Here is a 9919-nt window from a genome sequence, read left to right as displayed (position 1 = left end):
TACAGAGGAAGTAGGGAAAACCCAGGTCAAAGGCACAGAAAAAAATATTTTTGGATGGGTACCATGAACTTTATTGATAGTATTCAAGACAGGGGGCATCCTTAAGTCACTCTGCTTCTTTTGGGGAGTCTGGAGTGGGAATCGTGAAGGGAGATGCTCAGGGTTGGGTCTGAGTCGGGACAGGGGCTCTGCAGCAGTCACCAGCCTCATTCTTCCTCTTATGTTCTTGCTGGGTGGGTGGTCCAGGGCTTCTTACTCCTTGGAGATCATGTAGGTCATGAGCTCCACCATATTGTTTCTGTAGCCATATTCAGTGTCATACCAGAAAGTGAACTTAATAAAGTTTGCATTGAGAGAAATGCCAACTTCAGCATCAAAGGTGGAAGAGAGGGAGTCACTGTTAAAGTTTCAGGAGACAACTTGGTCCTCAGTGTATCCAAGGATTCCTTTAGTGGGCCCTCTGAGCCTGCTTCACCACCTTCTTGACACCATTGTACTTGGCAGCTTTCTTCAGGCAACATGTAAGATCCACTACAGACACACACATTAGGGATAGGAACACAGGGCTATGCCAACGAGCTTCTCATTCATCTTTGTGATGGATGACCTAGCCCACAGCCCTGGCATTACCAGGGGATACAGTGACGATGCTCATGGCAGCCCCACAGCCATCATGCCACAGTTTCCTAGAGAAGCCATCCACAGTCTTCTTGGTGACAGCAATGGCATGGATCATGACTGAGTCCCTACAAGATGCCCAGGTTGTTATGGATGACATTGACCAGGCATCATAAACAGTTAGTGGTGCGGGAAGCATTGCTGACACTCTTAAGTGAGCTGTCATACTTCTCACAGTTCATGTTCATCACAAGCATGGGGGTATCAGCACAAGGCACAGAGATGATGACCCTTTAGCTCCATTCTTTAAGAGGTCTCTGACCTTTTCCATGGTGATAAAGGCACCAGTGAACTGACAAAATCAAAGAAGAAAATACAGAACACCAAATAGACAGGATCATAAAAGAAACTCCCCCATGATATATAACAATCAAAACATTAAATGTACAAAAAACAAAGCATATTAAAACTGCAAGGGAAAAAGACCAAGTAACATATAAAGGCAGACCCATTAGAATAATACCTGACTTCTCAATGGCGACTGTAAAAGATAGAATGGCCTGGACAAATGTTCTACAAACTCAGAAACCATAGTTGCCATGCCAGACTACTATCCCAGCAAAATTTTCAATCACAGTAGACATAGAAAGACAAATATTCCACAATAAAGCTAACTTTAAACAATTTACATCAATCCAGCTTTACAGAAAGGCACTAGAAGGAAACCTTAAGTCTTAAGAAGTTATCTAGACCTGAGAGGACCCACTCACTAAATAAACAAATGCATGCATGCATACATACATACATATATACATGCATACATACATCCCAGACCAGTAAACCAAAAGAAGGGGTAAAATACCAACTCCATAACAAAAAGAATAACAGGAATCAATAAACACTGCCCACTAATAACTATCAATATTAATGGTCTCAAATTACCAATAAAACAAAACAGACTAACAGACTGGAGTAGAAAACAGGATCCATCTTTCTTCTGCATCCAAGAAACACACTTCACCATCAAGAATAGACATCACCTCAGAGCAAAATGTTGGATAAAGGTATTCCAATCAGATGGGTGGAACAAGAAAGGAGACGTGGCTATTTTAATATCTGACAAAACAGACTTCAAACCCAAACTAATTAGGAGAGATAGAGAAAGACACTACATACTCATTAAAAGACAAATCCACCAAGAGGATATTGCAATAAGGAACATACCTCAGTGTAACCAAGGTGATTTACAACAAACCTATAGCCAACATCAACCCAGAGAAAAACTTTGAGTACGTCCGCTGAAATCAGGAACAAGAGAAGAATGTCCACTCTTTCCATGCCTATTCAATACAGTACTTGGATTTCTAGATAGAGCAGTAAGACAACTGAAGGAGACCAAGGGACATAAATAGGAAGGGGATAAAAGTAACTTTATCTGCAAGTGATATAGTTGTATGTATAAATGTCCCTAAGAACTCTATCAGGAACCTCCTACAGCTGATAAATACTTTTTGCAAAGTAGCAGCATACAAAGCTAAAACACTGAAGCCAGTAGCCTTCCTGTATACAAATAACAAACAGATTTAGAAAGAAATAGGGGAAGCAAAATCTTTCTCAGTATCTCCCCCCAAATAAAAGTATTGAAATAACTCTAACCAAACAAGTAAAAGACATAAAATAAAAACCTTAAGATATTGAAGAAAGAAGTTGAAGAAGACATCAGTAGATGGAAACATTTCCAATGCTTACGGGCTAGTAGGATTACTACAGTAAAAATGCCCACCCTGCAAAAAAATCTGTAGATTCAATACTATCCCCATCAAAATTCCAACATATTCTTCACAGAAACTGATAAGACAAGTTTTAGCTTCATATGGACACACACACACACACACGCACACATGCACACGCACACACACACATGCACACACATACACACACACACACGCACACACACACACACACACACACACACACACACACAATCACATAGAGGATAGCTAAGAGAATCCCAATAATAAAAGAGCTGCTAGAGGTATCACCAAGTCTAATTTCACATTGTATAACAGGACTTATAAAAGTGATAAAAAACAGTATGCTATTGGCATAAAACAGATATTTGAATTAAAGAAATTGAAGATGTTGACATGTGGACACCTGATTTTTGGCATAAAAGCCAAAAATACAATAAAGAAAAGACAGAATCTTCAACAAATGATGCTGACCACAGTAGATGTCTACATGTAGAAGAATGCAAATAGATTCACACTTATCACCCTGCACAAAACTCAACTCCAAATGGATCAAGGACCTCAACATAAGACCAAATACCATGATTATGATAGAAGAGAAAGTGGGAATTAGCCTTGAATTCATTGGCATAGGAAAGACTTTCTGAATAGAACACTGTTAACATAGGCATTGAGGTCAACAAGTAATAAATGGGGACCTCATGAAACTGAAAAGTTTCTATATGACAAAGGATAGCATCATTCATGCAAAGCAGTAGCCTGAAGAGTGAGAAAAGTTCTTTCTCATTTTTTACATTATTACACATCTAATAGAGGGTTGGTATCCAAAATAAATAAAGAAATGAAAAATCTGGGCATCAAGAAGACAAATAATCCAATTAAAATGGGGTGTGCAGAACTAAGTTGAGAAGTCTCAAAATACGAAACACAAATAGGTGAGAAAAATGTAAAGAAATACTCTACATTCTTAGTCACTGGGGAAATGAAAAATCAAAACTGTGGTGATATATTGTTTATGATTTATTAAAGCCACTGGAGATCAAAATAGCAAAGCAGCCATACGAGTTAGCTACAGAGGCCAGGTACATACATTTAATCCCAGGACTCAGGATTAATAGGTAGATGGATATCTGTTAGTTCAAGACCACACTGACTGCATGAAATTGATCCAGTCCTAAAAGACACAGCTCACACAAAGGTGATCCCAGCAGTTGGGATCACAGGCCTTTAATCCCAGCATAGGGAGGTGGAGACAGGAGTGATGTGGCTGGGTGGAGAAAGGAATATGAGGAGGAGACAGGAATTTAGAGCACTTTGCCTCAGAGGATTCCTGGGGACAGGACTGCCATTCCAGTTGGGTAAAGGTAAGACTACTGGCTTGACTGTTTTGCTTTTCTGATCTTCAGCTTGATTTGGGCCCTTTATTTTTTGTGCTACACAAAACTGCTTTGATATTTCATCTTACACCAGTCAGAATGGCTAAAATCAAAAATCCAAGTGACAACTCATGCTGGCGAGGATGTGAGTTAGGGGAAACACTCATCCATTGCTGGTGAGAGTGCAAAGTTGTACAGCTGCTATAGAAACCAGTGTGGGAATGAGAAAATACATCCTACTGCAGAGGTACTTGCTCAATAATGTTCATTGCTGCTCTATTCCTAATAGCCTGAAAGTGGAAACACGCTAAATGTTCATTGCTAACGAATAATCAAAATGTAGTACATTTACAGGATGGGATGCTATTCAATTGTTGAAAATGAAGCTAGGAAATTTTCAGTTAAGTGGGTGGAGTTAGAAAAAATTATCCTGAGTGAGGTAACCCATACTCCAAAAGACAAATGTTGTATATTTCTCTTACATGTGAGTGCTATCATTTAAGCTTTTAATGTGTGTGCTATAACTAGTGCATCCACAGAAGTTAGGTACCGAGTAAGATGGGACCAGGGGCAAGAAGTGGATTGCCCAATGAAAGGGAAATAAATACAGTGTTATGGAGAGATGTAGGCGGAGTTTCTCTGTGTCTCAGCAGCAGCTTACCAAATAACCACTAAGAGGCTTAATATTAATTAAATGCTCTGCCGATAGCTCAGGCTTATTACTAACTAGCTCTTACAATGTAAATGAATCTGTTTTTATTCATCTATATGCGTCCTCAAGGCTCTTGTCTTTTACCTCTCCTGCAAGTCCTGCTTCCTCTCCATCTGGCTGGAGACTCCTTTCACTCCTGCCTTCTTCCCAATGGCCTTAGTTTAGTTCTCCCTCCTAACCTTATCCTGTCCAGATATTGGCCAGTCAGATTCTTTATTAAACCAATCACACTGACATATATTCACACAGTGTAAAGGAATATTTCATATTAAGGGGAAACTAGAATAGGGGAATTACAGAGGGAGGAGGAAAGAGAGAAGTGTAAAGTTTGCATATGGGGAGGCACAACTAATACTAAAAGCCCATTTAAAAAAACATGTGGAACCTATTCCAGTAGCAGCTTTCTAAAATTTATAAGTATATGAAATTTCTTGTATTTATATATTTTATATGTAAATGAAAATATAAATGGAATCACTAAATAACAGGGTAGAGAATGCTCCAACAAACATCCCATGTCGCCAACTCAAACCTCTAGTGCCAGGAATGGGTTACACTTTGTTGAGTCTTGATGAAAGGGGCCCATGGAACCCCGCAAACATTACAAGCTAATAACAAGGGTACTGCTGCCCCCCCCCAGCCTGATGGTAAGGCCCTACTGCTGAAGGCAACACTTACTTATGTCAAGTTGGTGCCTAACTAGAAGCTTCACCCCCTCTGATTAACATTCTTGATGCTGGAAGATACTTTGTATGCTACTTGAGAAGAAAGGTAACCATCAATATTACCCAACTACAAACCCTGCCACCCATTAAAGCAATCTGCTTGCAAGTCATACTGGTACAATAGCGGTAAATAGTATGGCAGCCATCATCAGAGATTTCCTCTTGCAGAAGACAAGAGCTAACTCCATGTGCAGAAAGTGAGAGACTCAGCAATTCCCTCCTCTCAGGAGTCAGGGATCTTTTTGAAAGAGGATGCAGAAAGATTCTAGGTGCCACAAGAGATGGATGATTCCAAGAAAACAGCATCTTGCAGACACAATGGGATGGATTTACACATGAGCTCACGGAGACCGGCAGCATTCTCAAGGTCTGCACAAGCTGAAACCAGAGGAGTCCTAGAACTGAAGGAGTAGACACTGGATCCCACTGCTATCCAAGAAGCTATCTGTGATTGATGACTGCTGGAAAAGGGAAAATCTGTCTTCTCCAATGGAGTCTCACTGGGTATATCAACCATACTTCAGACTCCATGCCCAGGAGTCAACAGAGCACAAACTCAGTGATAGTCATGTGGACTTTCTGTTTCATTTTGCTTTATTTTGATTTTTTGTCTTATGGTCTTTTGTTTGTTCATTTGGATTTTTTTTGGCCTGGGGGTGGCTTATATTTCTTTTTATTTGCTTGTTTTTGTTTCTTGGTTTTCTGTTTGTTTGAGTCAGAGAGAATAAAGTTGTATGTGTAAGGCAGTGGGGAAAATCTAGGAGGGGTTGGGGGAGGGGAAATCATGATCAAAATACATTGTACGAAAGTATTTCAATAAAAATATTTTTCAAAAGATTATTTCATCCAAGAATTTCAGTGAAAAAATATGAGCTTGGAATGAATTAGAGTCCAATGAATTAGAGTTAAATAGCAAACGGAATCCAGACACTGAGCACACTTGGCAGATCCGCCCTCAGGAAGTGGATGCCTTTTGCTTGCTGGAGTATGGGCATGGCTTTGTGGCTTGCTCGGGAGCACTGTGCATCAGCAAATGTGAAGAGGTGAAGTTTGTGAAGAATGGGTAACAGCAGCATCCTCTTAGTGCAGGTGCCCCAGGGGCACTATGGGAAATTAGTGTAGTGAGAGGCCCTCCCTTCAACACAGTGCAGCCCAAACCAATAAGGACCAGTTCAGTTGAAGACCTGCTATCCTTGGCAAGGAATTGGTGTTGGCATGAGTCACCAGGCCTTGGGATATATCATATAATAAAAACTACCAGATTCAAATAGAGACACAGAAGGAATAAATCTCAGAGGAATGGTGGGTAGATCTAAGGACATCAAAAGTGAGGCTCTCTGTTAACAAGGTCCCTAACAGGAGAAGAGCAAGAAGATGCTCTGCAACACTGCGATAAAGGACAATTATAAAACACCCAAGGATCTCTTTACCAACTAGGGAGAAAAGCAGCTAAATGTATGGCTGAAACATTCACTGGTGTAAAACTGAAGTAGATAATAAGTATAAGATTCCAACTCATTGTAATCAGAGAAATGCAGATCATGTTAAAAAAGAGGTACTACTTAGGAGCCACTTGACTAGTAAGAAACAACAGTTGTATGGTGTGGAGGATAGGGTTCACTGCACCATGAATGGGGAGGACCCACCCTGCCATTGTTCTGAGAGAATCGAGAAGTAGTGAAAGAATGCATAGGTATACCTATGGTCCAGCAATACTGATTCTTGGTGACACTTAGATAATCTTTATAATAGACTGCCAGAGATGTAGTGGCGTCAACTGCCACTGTAAATAAATGACACCAAGCTGCTGTTTTATTTTTCTCACCCTTTTGTGGAGTGTGCCATGTAGCTCAGGCTGGCCTCAAATTCACTATGTAGCAGAAGAGGATCTTGAACTCCTGGTCCTACTTCCATGCCAGGAGTGATACAATCACAGGTGTGTACCATGACACGTAGCAAGACATTGGTTTTAATCCCAGGCTAGGGATGTAGTTCAGTTAGTACAGTTCTTACATAGCATGTATGAATTTTGATTACAAGTGTGGCATAAACTTGGCACAGAAGTGCATGCCTGTAGCTCTAGCACTCTAGAGAAAGGAGAAACAGGAGTTCAAAGCCATCCTTGACTACAGAGCAGATCTGGGACAACACCAGCACCCACACCAACACCAACATCAGGACTAGCACCAGCACCCACACCAACACCAGCACCAAAACCAATACCAACACCAGTACCAACACTAACACCAGCACCAGCACCAACACCAGCTGTAGCACCCACACCAACATCAATACTAACATCAGCACCCACACCAACATCAGCACCAGCACCTACACCAGCAACAACACCAGCACCAACACCAGCACCTACACTAACACCAGCAACCACACCAATACCAACACCAACAAACATCATTTTAACCACACTAATTCACTAGAGCTCGGCTAGATTTTGCAGAATGAGAGATAGTGCCATTAAGGAAAATAAACTCAACAAGGCCTAATTCCTGTGACAAGAGTTCTCCTTGTGGTGCCAGTTTAAATCTTGGATGCTTAAGAAATCTAAAGGCAATGAGCAGGGACAGAAGTGGGGTCCCTCACTCTGGCAAGGGTGGCAGTAGTCGGACTCCAGATTCTTCTTCCCCTATTAGCATTTCTAATGTTGCTGTCATCAAAGTCAGCCAAACAACCTTTTCTGAATGAGACCTTTCCTTAGAGAACACAAGAAACAAGCTCATCTTTCCTCGTGTCACATAGGGAAGCCTGCCAGATTTCCCTTGAAAACATGATGAAGCCACTTTTGTCCAGGTCACAGTCAAAAAAGGACAAGAAACAAAGTCAGATTCACGAAAGATCTGGGCAGGTAGATCAGAACCCTGGGGTTGGAAGGAATCTCGCAAGCACGTTTTGTTCTAGCTCTCAGGTCCTGAGCCACACCCACACTCTCAAAGCCCTTGGGCATTCCTTGTCTGAAGACCTACAAGGACAATGCCTGATGTGTCTCGAAGACGCATTCTGGTGTCTAAGAATACTCACTGTCAGGAAATTTGGCTTTGTGAGTAAATTCAGACTCCTCGCACACCCATTTCCTCCCACTGTGATCTCTGGGGGAGATGGAACACACCCAGCGAACACGTGAAGGTTGTCACCAAAATAGCCACTGTCCATCCTGCTCTAACTTCTCTGCACCAGGGTCAGTGGTCTCAGCTCCCTTTACCTCTTCTCTTGGGCCTAACTCTCTGAATCCAGACCTACCCAAGCCTCACCTTTAACTGTGCTCTAGTCTGTTGGTTCTAAGGTGACCAGCTGTTCCAGTGTGACGCAGACTTCCTGGCTTGGATGCCAAAATGTAGGACTTTAAGTGCTAAAGTCATGGAAATCTCAGTTAAATGGGGGTGTGTTGGCCCTACTGGCTCTTTCTAGAAAAGTAATGGACGAAGGACCATCCGAGATAGGAGGGGCTATCTCAAAGACTACTCTGGTACTAATCTGGATCTGGGGGCAAGGGGACTAACTGTAATATAAAGAGAAGTAAAGGATCTGCCCAAGTTTGTATCCTGGAACACCTGACAGAAATAGCCCTAACCACTTCTTGTATTTCTACACATCCTTGAGAAGACCGGACCCTGGATTTCATGAGACCTCAGTGCTGTGGGGAAAGAGAGACAGGACGATTGCTGGGCTTGCTGGCTGGCAGCCTAGCCGAGTTCAGTGAGAGACCCCGACTCAAAGGAATAAAATGGAAAGGGATAAAACAGGACACCTGGTTGTCACCTCCTCAAGCCTCTGCACTCATACAAGGGTGTATAATACAATACATGCATGCATACACACCACACCAAACAATTATAAATTTAAGATAAAAGTGGTATGTTAGAGGAACCCTCATGTTTTGCCTCTTCTCCTAGTTCCTAAGCTCCACCTTGCTAAGAAGCATCGTGAGACCCTCATCACATGTACCCCTCTCTTCCCAACCCTTTGCCTCTTCTTTCTCCTTAGCTCATTGTGCTAAGGAGCAGGATCAGACCTTCTCCACACACATGCCTTTCTCTTCCAAATCTTGGGCTTCCTGGCCTCAAGAACCATACACCTAAGTAAATGGTTTCTCCTTATAAGTTATCCACATTCAAGTATTTTATTATAGCCTCAGAAAACTGGACTGAGACATTGTGGAATGCTGAAGACTTTGTCCCAGGCTTGTGGCAGGTCTCATCCAAGCATCCAGAAAGCAATGTTTCAGTGTACTTGAGAGTTCATCCACACATCTCAGTAGGAAAACAGCAGAAAATGGATGTTCGTCACACTGAGAACATGTCAGCCACTGTCCCTCACTTACCTATGTGGTGGTTTGAATAGGAATGGTAACCATAGACTCATGTGTTTGAATGCTTGGTCCACAGAGAGTGACACTATTAGGAGATGTGGCCTTGCTGGAGTAGGTGTGGTTTTGTTGGAGAAAGTGTGCCACTGAAGGCTGACTTGGAGGTCTCAGATGCTCAAGCCACAGTCAGTGGGACAGTCACTTTCTGCTGCCTGCAGATCCAGATGTAGAACTCTCAGCACCATGTCTACCTGCATGCCACCATGCTTCCTGTCCCAATGATAACAGACAAGACCTCTGAATTGCAAGGCAGCCCCAATTAAATGTTTTCCTTTATAAGAGTTGCTGTGGTCATGGTGTTTCTTCACAGCAATAAAACACAAAGACAATCTCAAGACTCAATTTGGATTACTGTC

The 9919-nt window shown here is 42.0% G+C and overlaps 1 pseudogene; it reads right to left on the bottom strand.

Moving 5' to 3' along the window:
- Positions 1–252: 252 nt before the first annotated feature.
- On the bottom strand, positions 253–949 carry LOC121136499 (annotated as a pseudogene).
- Positions 950–9919: the final 8970 nt, after the last annotated feature.

Source organism: Mesocricetus auratus, unplaced genomic scaffold (genome assembly GCF_017639785.1).
Source record: "Mesocricetus auratus isolate SY011 unplaced genomic scaffold, BCM_Maur_2.0 Super-Scaffold_100676, whole genome shotgun sequence".
NCBI lineage: Eukaryota > Metazoa > Chordata > Mammalia > Rodentia > Cricetidae > Mesocricetus > Mesocricetus auratus.
This window is presented reverse-complemented; position numbering and strand designations above follow the sequence as displayed.